General features: G+C 41.7%; 1 protein-coding gene across 1 annotated transcript in view; it reads right to left on the bottom strand.

The window, feature by feature from the left end:
- The window catches only part of LOC143024725 (uncharacterized), a 52,894-nt gene extending 43,943 nt beyond the window's left edge, over positions 1-8,951 (bottom strand). Inside the window, exon 1 of the mRNA XM_076183803.1 lies at positions 8,802-8,951. The gene's annotated coding sequence lies outside the window, so the exon portion shown is untranslated. The remainder of the gene's footprint in view (positions 1-8,801) is intronic.
- Positions 8,952-13,265: the final 4,314 nt, after the last annotated feature.

Genomic DNA, 13,265 nt, shown 5'->3' with positions numbered 1-13,265 from the left:
TCCATATGTTACGTGTTCCCGACTACCAGAAGGTTCACCTACCAGAAGCTTCCCCTGCCAGAAGTTATCGTACATAAGCTTCACCTTCAAGCAACTAACATCAAGACTCGTCTACACCATAATCAAGGCTTCGTTTCACCCACCTGTTCTTACGTGCTACATACAAGAGCACACCCAGCTACTCTACTTGGTAAATATTATTATGTGTATATTCTATGTCATATATATTACTATATTTTATAATTCTATGTCAATTTATGTTCTGTGTTATTTCTATTCGTGTTATAATATTTAATCCTAACGAAGAGGTTAATTATCCTGTCTGAATTATCTGCCACTTGTCCGAACTCCTCATGACCTTAACTTTTTCTTTTCTTTTCGTGTCGCGACTAGCCTGGCCCATAGGTAGGTCGTGACAATGATAAATTACCTGTATTCGATGTGGTAGTTCATTCTAAGGGTGAAAAGTGAAACGCACCATATAGAATATAGTTATTTGTACATAACTGTAATATCATGACACATTTACACTTTATGTGCTGAATACATGGAATAAAATCAGTTAACCAATGAGCCATTTTGAGTCTCCTGCTAACCAAAGGCCTCTCTCAAACCATGCTATGAGTTACAAGACTACGCCAACTTCTGCCACGTCACTCCTGCAAACTTCTCTATCTGGTCTCTCTTCCACTCTTCCCATCTCTCGGCGTTCACTTAGTAACACATTTGTTCCATCGCCCATCATTGTTTCGCGCTAACTTGTCCTGCCCAGTTCCGCTTCTCCTCATTTATCGCCTTCGCAATACATTTCACTTCTGTCTCACCCAACTTACCCTCTTCCTGCCGTTCAACTTTACTCTCAGCACTGACTTCTATTTTCTCTTTTGCATTCTCCTTAGCTTTGTTCCCATCGCCCTCAATCCAGGTCTCACATCAGTACATTATAGCTGGGATTATACACTGATTATAAACTTTGCTTTTCAGAGAGTAGAGAGCCTCTCACTATGTTCTTATGTTGTAATCGATGGTGAGAGTCTTCAAGATGAAAAGTTTATCTACCTAGACCAGTTGCTAAAACTGGCTAAAGATCAAGAAATGATGGAAAGTGTTTGTTAAATACGAGAACATTATGAGGAGAAATACTTGTGGTTCTACTTTGGAGTGCGCGCGCACAGATTGCTAGTGCAGTAGTTAGCCTCTGGGGCTATCATGAGGGGCAGACCCTGGGACGAGCTCCACGCACGACTTGAAAAACATAAACATACTCTAAGACCTTAATCCTCTCCATGAGCAAGGGAATGTGTGTGCATTGACCATAGATGACACAGTACGAGTTCTGATTTTTTTTTTAGCCAAGAAGTTGATAGTTGCCGCCCGCGATTCCAGCACGCGATCTAAGCTATCTAAGACCATGGTGAATTAACCACGCACAAACACACACACACACGCACACACGTGAAGTCAAACTTTTACTCTCCACATTGAGCAAGTGTGTGTGTGTGTGTGTAATGCCATAGTATTTCCCTGGATCGCACAATATGAGCATTGGGCTCTTACTCGAGGGGAAATGGTTGTCGATCGCTAGTGCAGCACATGATTCAAGATCATGATGAAAATATGCATTAGACACAAAAACACATACATATGAATGAGCTGTTGAAGCGTTAGTGTCTAGAGCTGCCACGCTGCAATCTGAGACCGCGCCCCGCTTAGGGCGTGAAAGCTTCACAATGTTGTAAGCCGTTACTGTTACTGCCTCCCCTTGAGCAAGGTGTGTGGCGTGAGGTATGCCACAGTATTAACCATAGAACTCTCACCTAGGTAGGTAATAGTTGTCAGTCAGAGTACAGCGTTTGATCCAAGGCCTTGGTGAATTACACACATTATTTACTGATAATGTTCACGCGAATCTTTAAGAGATTACACCAAAGTGAGTCTATTCCAAGAGAGTGTTTATAAAATTACTGGTCACGCACACTTTATCTGCCCTGTGACTGAAGGACGACTTCAAAATATGGCAACCCTCCCTATATGCAGGAGTCCCGATGCGCATCTTCTATATTGTAGGACAGTATAGCGAAGTGCAGCAAATCCGAATCACATTCTTTATAGCGCTGCTAAGAGTCCAACTTAGGTGTGGCAACTACGGGGCTTGGGACACCTCCAACTCCCAGTTGTTTTCGAGCGCCCTCTGTGTCAACACCTTGCACAAGACCGCATCGAACAGGCACAGACAGCTGAGCCTTGGGCAGGAGGCCAAGATCACCTCGAGGGCGAGGGCACTGAAGAAGACCTGGCCAATCCCGTCGTACTCGAAAGCCAACGTGGTGACTTGGGTCAAGTGCGGCCCCAGGGCACACACCCAGGCCTCGATGTCCTCAGACGTTGTGGACCACAAGAAAGCGGCCCGGAAGTCTTGCAGATGAGGACATTTGGCCACAAGGCTCCTGACGAAATGTAGGTGTCCCCTACGTACAGCACGGGATATTTCCAGCTTGCGCACAGATGGGCACAGTGGCAGTTCTATAGCATCAAGTTCATCATCCGTGGGACCCAACACAAGCTTCAGTTCCTGTAGGTGGGATGTCCTGGGGAGGTACCGCAGGATGTCCTGGGTTCCCGTGTCGAGGCTGGTCATCGAAATCCGTAAAGCCTTCAACCTCCTGAGGTTCGCTTGGACGCAGGGATACCCGGTGATGTCACGAAAAATGTGGAACCTAAACACACAAAGATCTGGGAGGCAGGTCAGAAAGTCGCTCATCTCGTTACAGAGAAAGTGGACTTCGACTTCGTGCACCTTCTTCAGCAAGTCGCGCAAAATGTTCTTTTCCTCGCCGGTGATGGGAGTGGATTGGTATTCCCACGTCATGTCGTGGAATTTCTTCAAGGAGAGGGTCGGCCATCGGTCCTGCTTACATGTGACCTCCTTTAGCAGGTACTGGCGAAGGGCCAGGAGCATGGGGGCGCCTGTGATGACCTCAAGGTCGGGCATAAATTTCAGCATCTTGACAACAATGAGCGAAAATCCATAGAAAGACTTCAGCACGGGCTGCATGTGAAGTGACCGCAGACGTTTGCACCCTCCGGGCACCTCCTTCTTAGTGGGCACGGACTGGCCAACGAGAGCCCAGAAAGCCGAGTACCAGGTCATCGAGTTCTTCCACTCACAGGCTTCCAAGAACAGATGCTGCAGATTGGGACAGGAGCATCCCACGGCCCAAATGAGTTCTGGGGTTTGGGGAGTGGGACCACAGTCCAAGTAAGTAATAGCGGTCATCTGCAATCGCCTGAGGTCTATCAGTGTTTGAAGTGGATAGAACCCGGATCCCGAGTTCTCGCACGAGGCCCGAACCTTCTGGTAGAAAGCAGCAAGTTTCTCCAGCCGTCCACTCCACAGGTAATCAGAAGTGGTTTTGTTTTTTATTTGGTGCTCGTGTCTAAAGTCTATCATTCTGATAGTCTCATCAAACACGACTGAGAGAATGGTATCAAAAACAGACTTAGGGAGGCAAAACCTCACATAGAAAAAAGTGTCACTCGGGCAGCATTTCTTGAGCACCAGCATCACTTCCTGAAAGACAGGAGTCCTCAGGAGCGGCGGCACGCACGATGTGTACCTTTTTCTGAGACTTGCGATCGAATGATCGATTTCTTGGCAAATATCTTCGCAGGTCAGTTCAGCGTTGCCCAGTTCAGCCATGCAGAGAGACGCCCAGCCTTCCGTTTTCTCCTTCATTTTCTTCATTTCAGAAAAGAATTTCTTTTCGGATTCGAAGGGGTAATCCCTGAGAGTATATAGTTTATTCTTGAGTGTCTTTCGAAAGACCTCTTTTGTGATGACCTTTGAGGAACTTCCCACCCTACGCGGACACCCAGAACCATCATTCCCAACACCACGACTCAACTCGAGAGAAGTACCTTTCCTCTTCTCTCCACCGGCTTTTTTTGCCCTTTGGTGCTTTCCTTTGCCACCACTAGCAGAAGTGACGACCAAAGGCTTTCGGGGAGGACTATAGGCCCGACCTTTTTTGGATCGTCCCGACGGGTCCACCATATTGCGTCTGAGTGCCAGTTTCAAGAAACCATGAACTGTACACGCCTCGACCAAGGACAAGGCCGAGGCTTTGAGAGCGAGGTGTTGGAGGGTGGTGACGGCCCGGTGGAGGGGCATGTTAGAGAGAAAGCTTTGTGTTTGAGTACAGGTCGATATCTACGCGACTGTTGTCGTCTGTATTATAGATTGTCGCTTCACATTAGTGTCAGGGAGAAATTATGTAATTGATCTCATTTCTGAAAAGGAACACGAGGAAAATATATAAAATAAATCATTAGTAATACTGAAAATGAAGGTTAGACACATACAAATTAAAATAAGTCTGTATAATATGTATACGTATATGTATATGTACATATGTGCAACTGCGGGCATGTACATGGACATATATATGTAAATAAGGTGAGGAGCCTAAGGCCGGCCACACACGTGCAGTTTAAACAGCACGTGTGTGGCCGGCCTAAGGCAGGGGGCGCTTAACTGCGGTCGAAGCAGTCATATTTGCCTTATGCATTTGAATTATTGGCGCAGGTAACAGCCACTGCTAGAAATTGGAGAAAAATGTGGGATTCGAACCCACGCTTCCGATTGTGTCCCCAGTACATTTGCACGTGTTTATGCATGTGCCTTTTCCGAGTTTTGTTTTTCTTAGCTTGCATTTTCCTTCCATCCTCTTCTGTTTCTTTCCACGGTTGCTCCGTCTACTGTTCTGAGTCGTCTGTTCCCTCCTGTTGGCCGTCGTGGTGAATAGCCATCTCTGCTCGAGAGGAGAAAACTGAACCAATTGACAATCGTAGTGCCTAATAGGCGAATACGGTGGTTCGATGACGACATTGTGTCTTGTCAAGTGAAGAATCGGAAAATTGTTTAATGTAAAGTAGAAAACAGATGAGAGTAAAAGGGATGAGATAGGCAGTATGTTTGTGAGAAGAAAGATGGATGTGCTGGCTTTGAGTGAAACTAAAATGAAAGGGAGGGGCGAGTATGAGTTTGGGAGTGTAGTTGGGAGGTACTCAGGAGTGAAGAGAGGACGAGGGAGAGAAGGGGTGGCTATACTAGTGAGTGAAGAGATAGGTAAGCGTGTAGTAGAGTGGAAGGAGGTTTCTTCAAGGTTGATGTGGATGAAGGTGAAGCTGGGAAGGGAGATATGGGTTTTTGTAAGTGCGTATGGGCCTGGTAGTGAGAAGAGCGTAGAGGAAAAAGAGGCTTTTTGGGTAGATTTAAATGAGTGCATAGAGGGATTGGGGAAAGTGCCAATATAGTTGTATTGGGAGACCTTAATGCTAGGGTAGGAAACGAACCAATAGACGGAGTGATTGGGAAGTATGGAGTTCAGATAAAAGTCGTAGTGGAAAACTGATGGTGGAGATGTGTCTTGAAAGAGAGTTGATAGCAAATACAGTGTTTAGGAAGAAAGTCAAGCATAAGTACACATGGGAGAGGATGGTGGATGGAAGGGTGGCAGATAGAGCGTTAATGGACTATATAGTGGTGACCAGGAGTATGGTAGGAAGAGTTAAGGATGTACATGTTCTAAGGGGAGAGTGGGGGAATATCAGATCATTTTCTGGTGGAAGGTAAATTGAGAGTGGAGAAAAGGTGGAGAAAGAGGAAAAGGGCAGAAGGTAGGGAGGTACTTAGAGTGAACTGCTTAAAAGAGAAAGAAAAGGAGAATGAATATAAGAAGAAGCTGAGAGAGGAGTGGGAGGTAGTGAAGGATAGAGTAGAACTAGGAGTGGAGGAGGAATGGGGATGATTCAAGGAGGGAGTCATAAGGTGTGCAAGGATGGTGTGTGGAACAAGGAGGGCGGGAGGAAATAGAAGGAAGGGTAGTGAGTGGTGGGATGAGGAAGCAAAGAAGGGTGTAGAAGAGAAGAAGCAGGCTTTCATAGATTGGCTACAAATTAGGACGAGGGAATTGGATGAGAGGTACACAGTAAAGTGAAAGGAAGTTAAGCATAAGATAAAGGAAGCAAAGAGGAGAGCAGATGTGAAATGGGGTAAGAGTATGACAGAAAAAATTGAAAGTAATAAAAAGATGTTTTGGAAAGAAATTAAAAGAGGAAGAGGAGGTGAATCAAGTAGAGAAGAAAAGGTAAAAGGTACAGATGGAGAGATGATAATGAAAGAGGAGGCAGTGAGAGGAAAGTGGGCAGAGTATTTTAGGGAGTTGCAAAATATGAAGGAGGATAGGTAAGGAAAGGTAGCCGCAGTGAGAAGCGCTAAGAAAATGAGAGTGATGAGTGAGGAAAATGGAGGAGAAATAGGGAAGGATAAAGTGAAAGTAGCTGTTAAGATGATGAGAGCAGGTAATGCACCTGGGTTGGATGGATGCCATTCAGAATGTCTGAAGAAAGGAGGGGAGTGGAATATGTAGGGGATGGAATGGGTGGGAGTAGTTTCTATGCCTTTTTCTTTTTGGCCACCCCCGTGTAAGGGGGGAAAAGCCTTTGGTATATGATATATAGAAAAAGGGAAAACCAAAGATCGATAGGTGAAGCAGTGAGCTGATGAACAAGACGACCAAAGTAGAAGGTAATAGTGGAGTTGGTACCGCCACTGAGCAGGAATAGAATATTGATTACAGTAAAATGTTAAAAAAAAACCGAGTAATATAGATATGCCAAAAATAAGAATGACCACAATGATTTACTTAATAAACAATTAGCAGTTCAGGGAATAAAAGCAGAAGATTTAGAATGTCAGTTAGGTGATATAGTTAATTAAAAAGAAAATCATAAGAGAGAAAAAATGGAAAAATAATTATGACTAGTTAAAGAAAGAAGGAGAGAAGATGGGGGACAGTGTAAAAATATGATGGCCAAGGAGAAGGAAGAAAACATTAGAAAATCAAACAAAAACAGGAAGGTTGGATAAGATTTCATGAAGAAGAAGAGTTCGTTTTAATATGATTATGGGACACAAAGATAGAAAGGAAAGATGAGGTGTGAAAAAAGGCCATGAAAATAGTAAAGAAGTAAAGAAATTATAATAAGGGTGGTAGGAGACAAACTTAATAGTACTGTTGTGTCAGGAGGGAAAGAGGATAATTTATTAGCAAGAACGGAAAGAGAAACTAAAAAAAAGTGCAAGTGATTATTAATCATGAGGTGGGGATACATGAAGTTAAAGAATTTAGGAAATGCACGGCAAATGCCAATAGTTTCAATCACAAAGCACAATGGATGAGATAACTAACAGAATATGGAGAATAACAATCTGAGACAAGTTCAACAATGTAAGGAGGGATGTAACAGGGGAAAAAGAGAGAAAACACGAAAGTAGGCAGAAGTTAGAGAGAGAGAGAGAGAGAGAGAGAGAGAGAGAGAGAGAGAGAGAGAGAGAGAGAGAGAGAAGGACAAACAGGAAGATGTGTCTGATCATCACCTTTGCTGGCCAAAATAACGCCATGTCTCCATATCCTTTCCGAAGCAGGTGACACTCGAGAAGGACCTTGAGGATTACATCTAAGCCAGAGTAAACAAGACCAATCAAATCCTGTACCTTATCAGAAGACCCTTCGCTTACTTCGCTGCCAATACTATGTTCATCCTCTATAAACCTCTAGTCCGCCTGCACGTGAGTGGCCCTATAAAGGTGTCGTGTAGGCAACACCAATCAGACGCCTTACAAGAAGCTTGGATCAAGTGCAACTGCGGGCACTTAGTCTGATTCACTACCCATTGGTGTACACACGTATACACACACACACACACACACACATACATATGTACACACACACACACACACACACACACACACACACACACACACACACACACTCGGTGGCACAGTTGGTAGAGCGCTGAACTGGGAAGTAGAAGTGCTCCCAGTACCCAGTTCGAATCCTGCCCAGGGCCGAAATTATTTCGGTATCGCTGTGCCTCGGGTCGTTACTCTGACTCTCGTGGGCGGGGAGTTGGGTGTGTGTGTGTGTGTGCAAGGTCATAGCATTACCCATAGATCGGACCTACGAGCTCTGAGCTCTCTTCCAGGAGGGAAATAGCTGTCGATCACTAGTCCAACACGTGATCCAAAGACCAAGTGAACACACACACACACACACACACACACACACACACACACACACACACACACACACACACACACACACATATATATATATATATATATATACATATGTGTGTGTATGTGTGCGTGTGTGTGCGTGTAATATATATATATATATATATATATATATATATATATATATATATATATATATATTATATATATATATATATATATATATATATATATATAATGGAAACACTCACAAGTATGGTCCTGCCTTTCAAACCACTCAATTGAGACAAGGAAGCAGCCTGAAGGTCGAGTGGTCATTCTAGTTCAGAGTTGTGTCTTAGTGTGGAAGCAAACTTCCGAAATATGTGTTTCAATGTGCCAAGATAGAGACGTTCAAGAGTATATTGGACAAACACTGGATTAACAAGCCAGATCACGTAACCTGAGTGGACAAGCATGGCCAAGAATCAACCGAAGAAAATAATCTTTTTTTTAAGTGATGGATTAAAAAAATACAATATACCATATTTTGTCTCATCATTCTACCTTTTCTACACATTAAATCTACCCGGTCAAGTATGTTTATTTGAAATATACCTAGGCTTAAAACAATATATACACATGATTTTGAACCTGAAATTAAGCCAAAGTTTCACCAATGAAGGTAATTAGAGCAGAAACAAGGAAAAATAAGATCACACAAAAAAAAAATAGAACTTACCATTTGGAAATATCAGTCCGTTTTCGTTTTTAGATCCTTATATGTATGTTCTCCTTATAAAGATATTTCACTCCCCTTTCAAATATTTGCGTTTGATGTTATACCACGATGTGACGTGTGCACGTTTTCTGAATGCGTACGTTGATACTGAAGAGGTGAAAAAGAAAACAAATATATTTGTACACAAATCGCAAGGGAAATTAGTCGTTATATCTATTAGTTCACCTTAACAGGTCGAATACATGTCCTAATGATAATAGCAATGGTAATACTGTAATATGATTAAAATTTTCATAATAGTCAAGATCCTGACGCACCACTTAGCCACTATTATGCGACATGACGTCACAGCACTTCTAATATGTCGACATTTTTCTGATTTATTGTTATTTACTTGCATAGCTGCACGGGTCACAATTTATCTGAATTGTCTTGAACACACACACACACACACACACACACACACACACACACACACACACTATTAGCCATTTACAGAATCATGAAAGGCATGGAAGTCCTTGACAGAGAAGACTTATTAAAGTTGAAAAAACGAGGGTACATGAAAAAAGGATAGTTGTAGAAGAGATCTGAAAAAAAAAAAAATCCACACAGAGTGGTGGATGTCTGGAACAAATTGGACGAAACAATAGTGTGTGCAAACACCATACAAGAATTTAAGAACAAACTAGATGTTGCGAGATACAAAGACGGGTCACTACGAGCATAGCTCCCCTTCCCGTATAATACAACTAGGTAAGTGCACGACTCGATGGTGCAGTGGTAGCGTTCGTGGCCGCCATTCCACCCTCTCCCCGACACGACTTGTTGTCATCCTCAGGTCACAAGAGAGTGAGGGTAGTGGTATTTATTCCTTCCCTAGTACTTTTCTTTTGAGAGAGGTTGTTATTTAAAGATAGCATCCTCCTCCCACTTTGTACTACTGAAGAGGATTGCAGTTAGCAGTCGAAATATATAGACTCGCTTATTCAACTCTCTTTTTTCCGATTGTGGTGTTGTAGTTGCAAATGTTTTGGCGAAACCAATGTTTTTTTTAACAGACCCCAAATTAACAAGGAAACCATGTAGTGACAAATAAATCATAAACAATTAGTCACTACAATTATATCAAGACAGAGACTAGCTCATTGCAACCACGAAGTACTAATCAAATCAGTCAAGCGTAGAACGTGGTAATGGACGATTCTCTGCATAAAAAAGCGCGCGAATCAAACGCGTAGGGGGAAATGTCAAGTAAACAAATGAAGGTGCACAAATTCTTGTTGGAAACTCAGCCGCGTCACTTTGTCTCTCATTTCTTCCTGTCTCTAGTTCGCTTATTAGAGGAAGCTATATTCGAATTAATAGGTCACTCTCATATGTTTAGATAAAAAACACAAACAGGTGAATAGATAAGTACATCAATAAATGATTAATGAATGAGTGAATGAATAGGTGAAAAAGAAATAGATCAATACATAAATAGATTAATAAGAATTAAGTGAATAAATAAATGAACAGATAAATACACAGATATATAAACAAATAATTAATAAAAGATACAAAACAAAGTAACTGTAAAATTAATCAACCCATTAATAGATAAACAAATAGATGACTAGATAGGTAAACAAATAAAATCAAATACACAAATTAATTAAATATATTAGCAAATAGATATCTACGGATGAAAAGGTAAATGGAAGGGCCGATAAAATTTTTGCTTCGTGAGTTTGTCTTAAGACAAGTGACGAATTCAAGCCAGCAACGCATTCATACATCAAAATAACTAAAATAAAAGTAATAGTGTTTTGTTGGTGAAAATTAGTTCATCTATCTTTGGGGATGTGGAGTCATAGAGTTGGTAAAGGAAATGTTCAAGGAAAGCAACAACAACAAAAAGACAAAACATTAACTGCTTTAAAGAACAAGTCTGGACAAATTTTTCACGGGATGACAAAACGACTGATGACTACTTAACGTCAAAAAATTATTCTTGTGTCCCTTCGTGCTCCGCGTCGTCGTCACTTGATCAGTCGCTTGTCGACCCTCAGGAACGCAGGTAGGTTGGTGTAGGGTGTGTTGCAGACAGCAAATAAATCTAGGGGAGACGACATCTAGAAGTAACTCTTACTGTAGTGATGACTTACTGATTAATATTAAGCTAAATGACAAAATTGTATGACTGGTTATTGGTGAGATTGCATGGTGAAAACACTAAATTAGTACCTATCCCTTGCACTAGCTTAAAGATAGGCGATTATCTATTAGTGAATTTATAGAACTATTTATTACCGAAAACTGTCTATATGCGTTCCCAATTTAAACAAAGGGTTTCGTGAAATGCGTACTTGTTCTCAACTATCGTCAACAGCATTAAATCTAAATGTGCAAAATAAATTTATTCCCATCAAGTCAATACAGAAGAATAGTAATACTACCAAATGGATGACGGACAGGCTGAAATATGAGATCGGAATGGATGGAGGACTTTACGCAAGAATAAAAAACGGGGAAACACACCTTAGATCCAAATATAACAATATGGCAAGATATGTTAAAAGAACACACGCACAGCGAAACGTAACTATGAAAGTAAGGTTGCCAGACAAGCTAGATCCAACCCAAGGAGTTTCTTTCATTTCTACAGAACAAAAAATTAGGAAAGGATAGGCCCAATTAAAAACGACGAAAATGTCATATTAGAATCGGAGTAAAAAATGAGTGAGGCGTTTAATAAATATTTTCTCTCGGTGTTTACTAAGGAGTGGTTAAAGTACCTGACTGCGATCCGATTTTCAGTGGGAATGAAGAAAGTAGACTATCAAATATCAGCATTAGTAAGGTAAAAGTAGTCAAACAGATTGAAAGACTTAAAGCTACAAAATCCCTGGGTCCAGACGAAATTTTTCCAAGAGTGCTTAAAGAGTGTAAATTTGAAATCTGCGACCAGTTAACAGATATATTTAATAAGTCGGTAGACACTAATTTTATGCCTATTGCTTGGGGCAGACAAACGTTGTTCTTGTTTTCAAAAAGGGAGATAAATCGTCTATATGCAACTACAGGCCAATCAGTTTGACATCAGTTATAAGTAAAATGCTTGAATCAATAATAGTTAATAGACTCAGAGACTACACTGAGAGACAATTTGATTCGTGACTCACAACATGGTTTCTCCAAGGGTAAGTCATGTGTGACTAATCTTCTATCTTTTTACACTAGCGTATGTAAGATGTCAGATAACAATGATAGTTACGATGTTATTTACCTTGACTTTAGCAAAGCACTCGACAAGGTGCCCCACCAGAGACTACTAAATAAAACAAAGCCCATGGCATAGGAGGAAAAATTTTAGAGAGTTGTGTACCCTACACGGATCAGAGTTACGAAGCATTCTTTATAGTTGTGGAGACCAGTGTTCACCAAAAAAAAAAAAAAAAAAAAAAAAAAAAAAAAAAATGCTGATCACCTTTAAATTATCTAGAAATCTCTTTGCCGCCTCTATGACGTAATACCTAGCGCCGAGGAGTTGCAATCATAGAAGCGGTCAAGGAGGGATTTGAGGCGAGAAGCAAGACGAATGGATTATTAAAGTTAAAAGTGATTGAAATATTTTTTGAGTTGAGTTTCCATCCATAAAAGAATGCTATATCCTTCTGGTCCGTAGGGGTGTTACTCGTTAATGACTTGCGTAAAACTAAGAACCTGATCCATGCAGGAGTGGTTCGAGGTTTGGGTTGACAACAACAACAACAACGACGACGACAACCTGCCCATTCCACGGCCGTCTTGGAAAAACAAAAAACACAATGAAATGCATGGGATTAAGCCAGATGGTTTCTCTCGGTACACTTCTGGTACTAAACGGACTTTCTAGTACCAGGACCTCATACAAGAAATACATGGTTCTGGACGGACTCGATCTGGAAGGAGAAACTGAGGCGTTTCCTTCCGCAACGTCCACTACAATGTGAGTTTGTGTTCTTATATATTTGTTTGTTGGAAATTTGCCGGGATCGGAGCTCAACCTTGCTGAGGTCCTGAATAGGTCACATGTAGCACAGGAGTTGGTGTCCGCGTGACGCTACTTTGAGTTTATCGTTGTGTTGGCGCTGACCTGACCTCGACCTAGCTGAGGTTTCAACTGGAAAGGAAATGTAATAGCCATGATTTGTCCATCCTTCCATCCCACCGTGCTCAGGGATGGAAATAGGGGGATGCGCACGAGGGTATGGCGTATGACTAATTCTTAATTGTTTGATTAATTAACTATCTAATTGATTAAAAGGCGTAGATGGGCAGATGCTAATAGAAGTAAAGGCAGTAAAGAGAAGATGGGTGGAAGAGGGGCTGGGAAGACGACTGTGATGGGAATGAACTGTGCCGTGAGAAAGAGGTATCTGAAAATGGATGAAACAAATATGTGAAGGGATGATAAACCTACGACACTGTGTGGGGGGG

This window comes from Oratosquilla oratoria, chromosome 4, assembly GCF_046742065.1.
Source record: "Oratosquilla oratoria isolate Oo_2021 chromosome 4, ASM4674206v1, whole genome shotgun sequence".
Lineage (NCBI taxonomy): Eukaryota > Metazoa > Arthropoda > Malacostraca > Stomatopoda > Squillidae > Oratosquilla > Oratosquilla oratoria.
The sequence above is the reverse complement of the archived record's forward strand: the minus strand, read 5'-3'. Positions and strand labels throughout refer to the sequence as shown.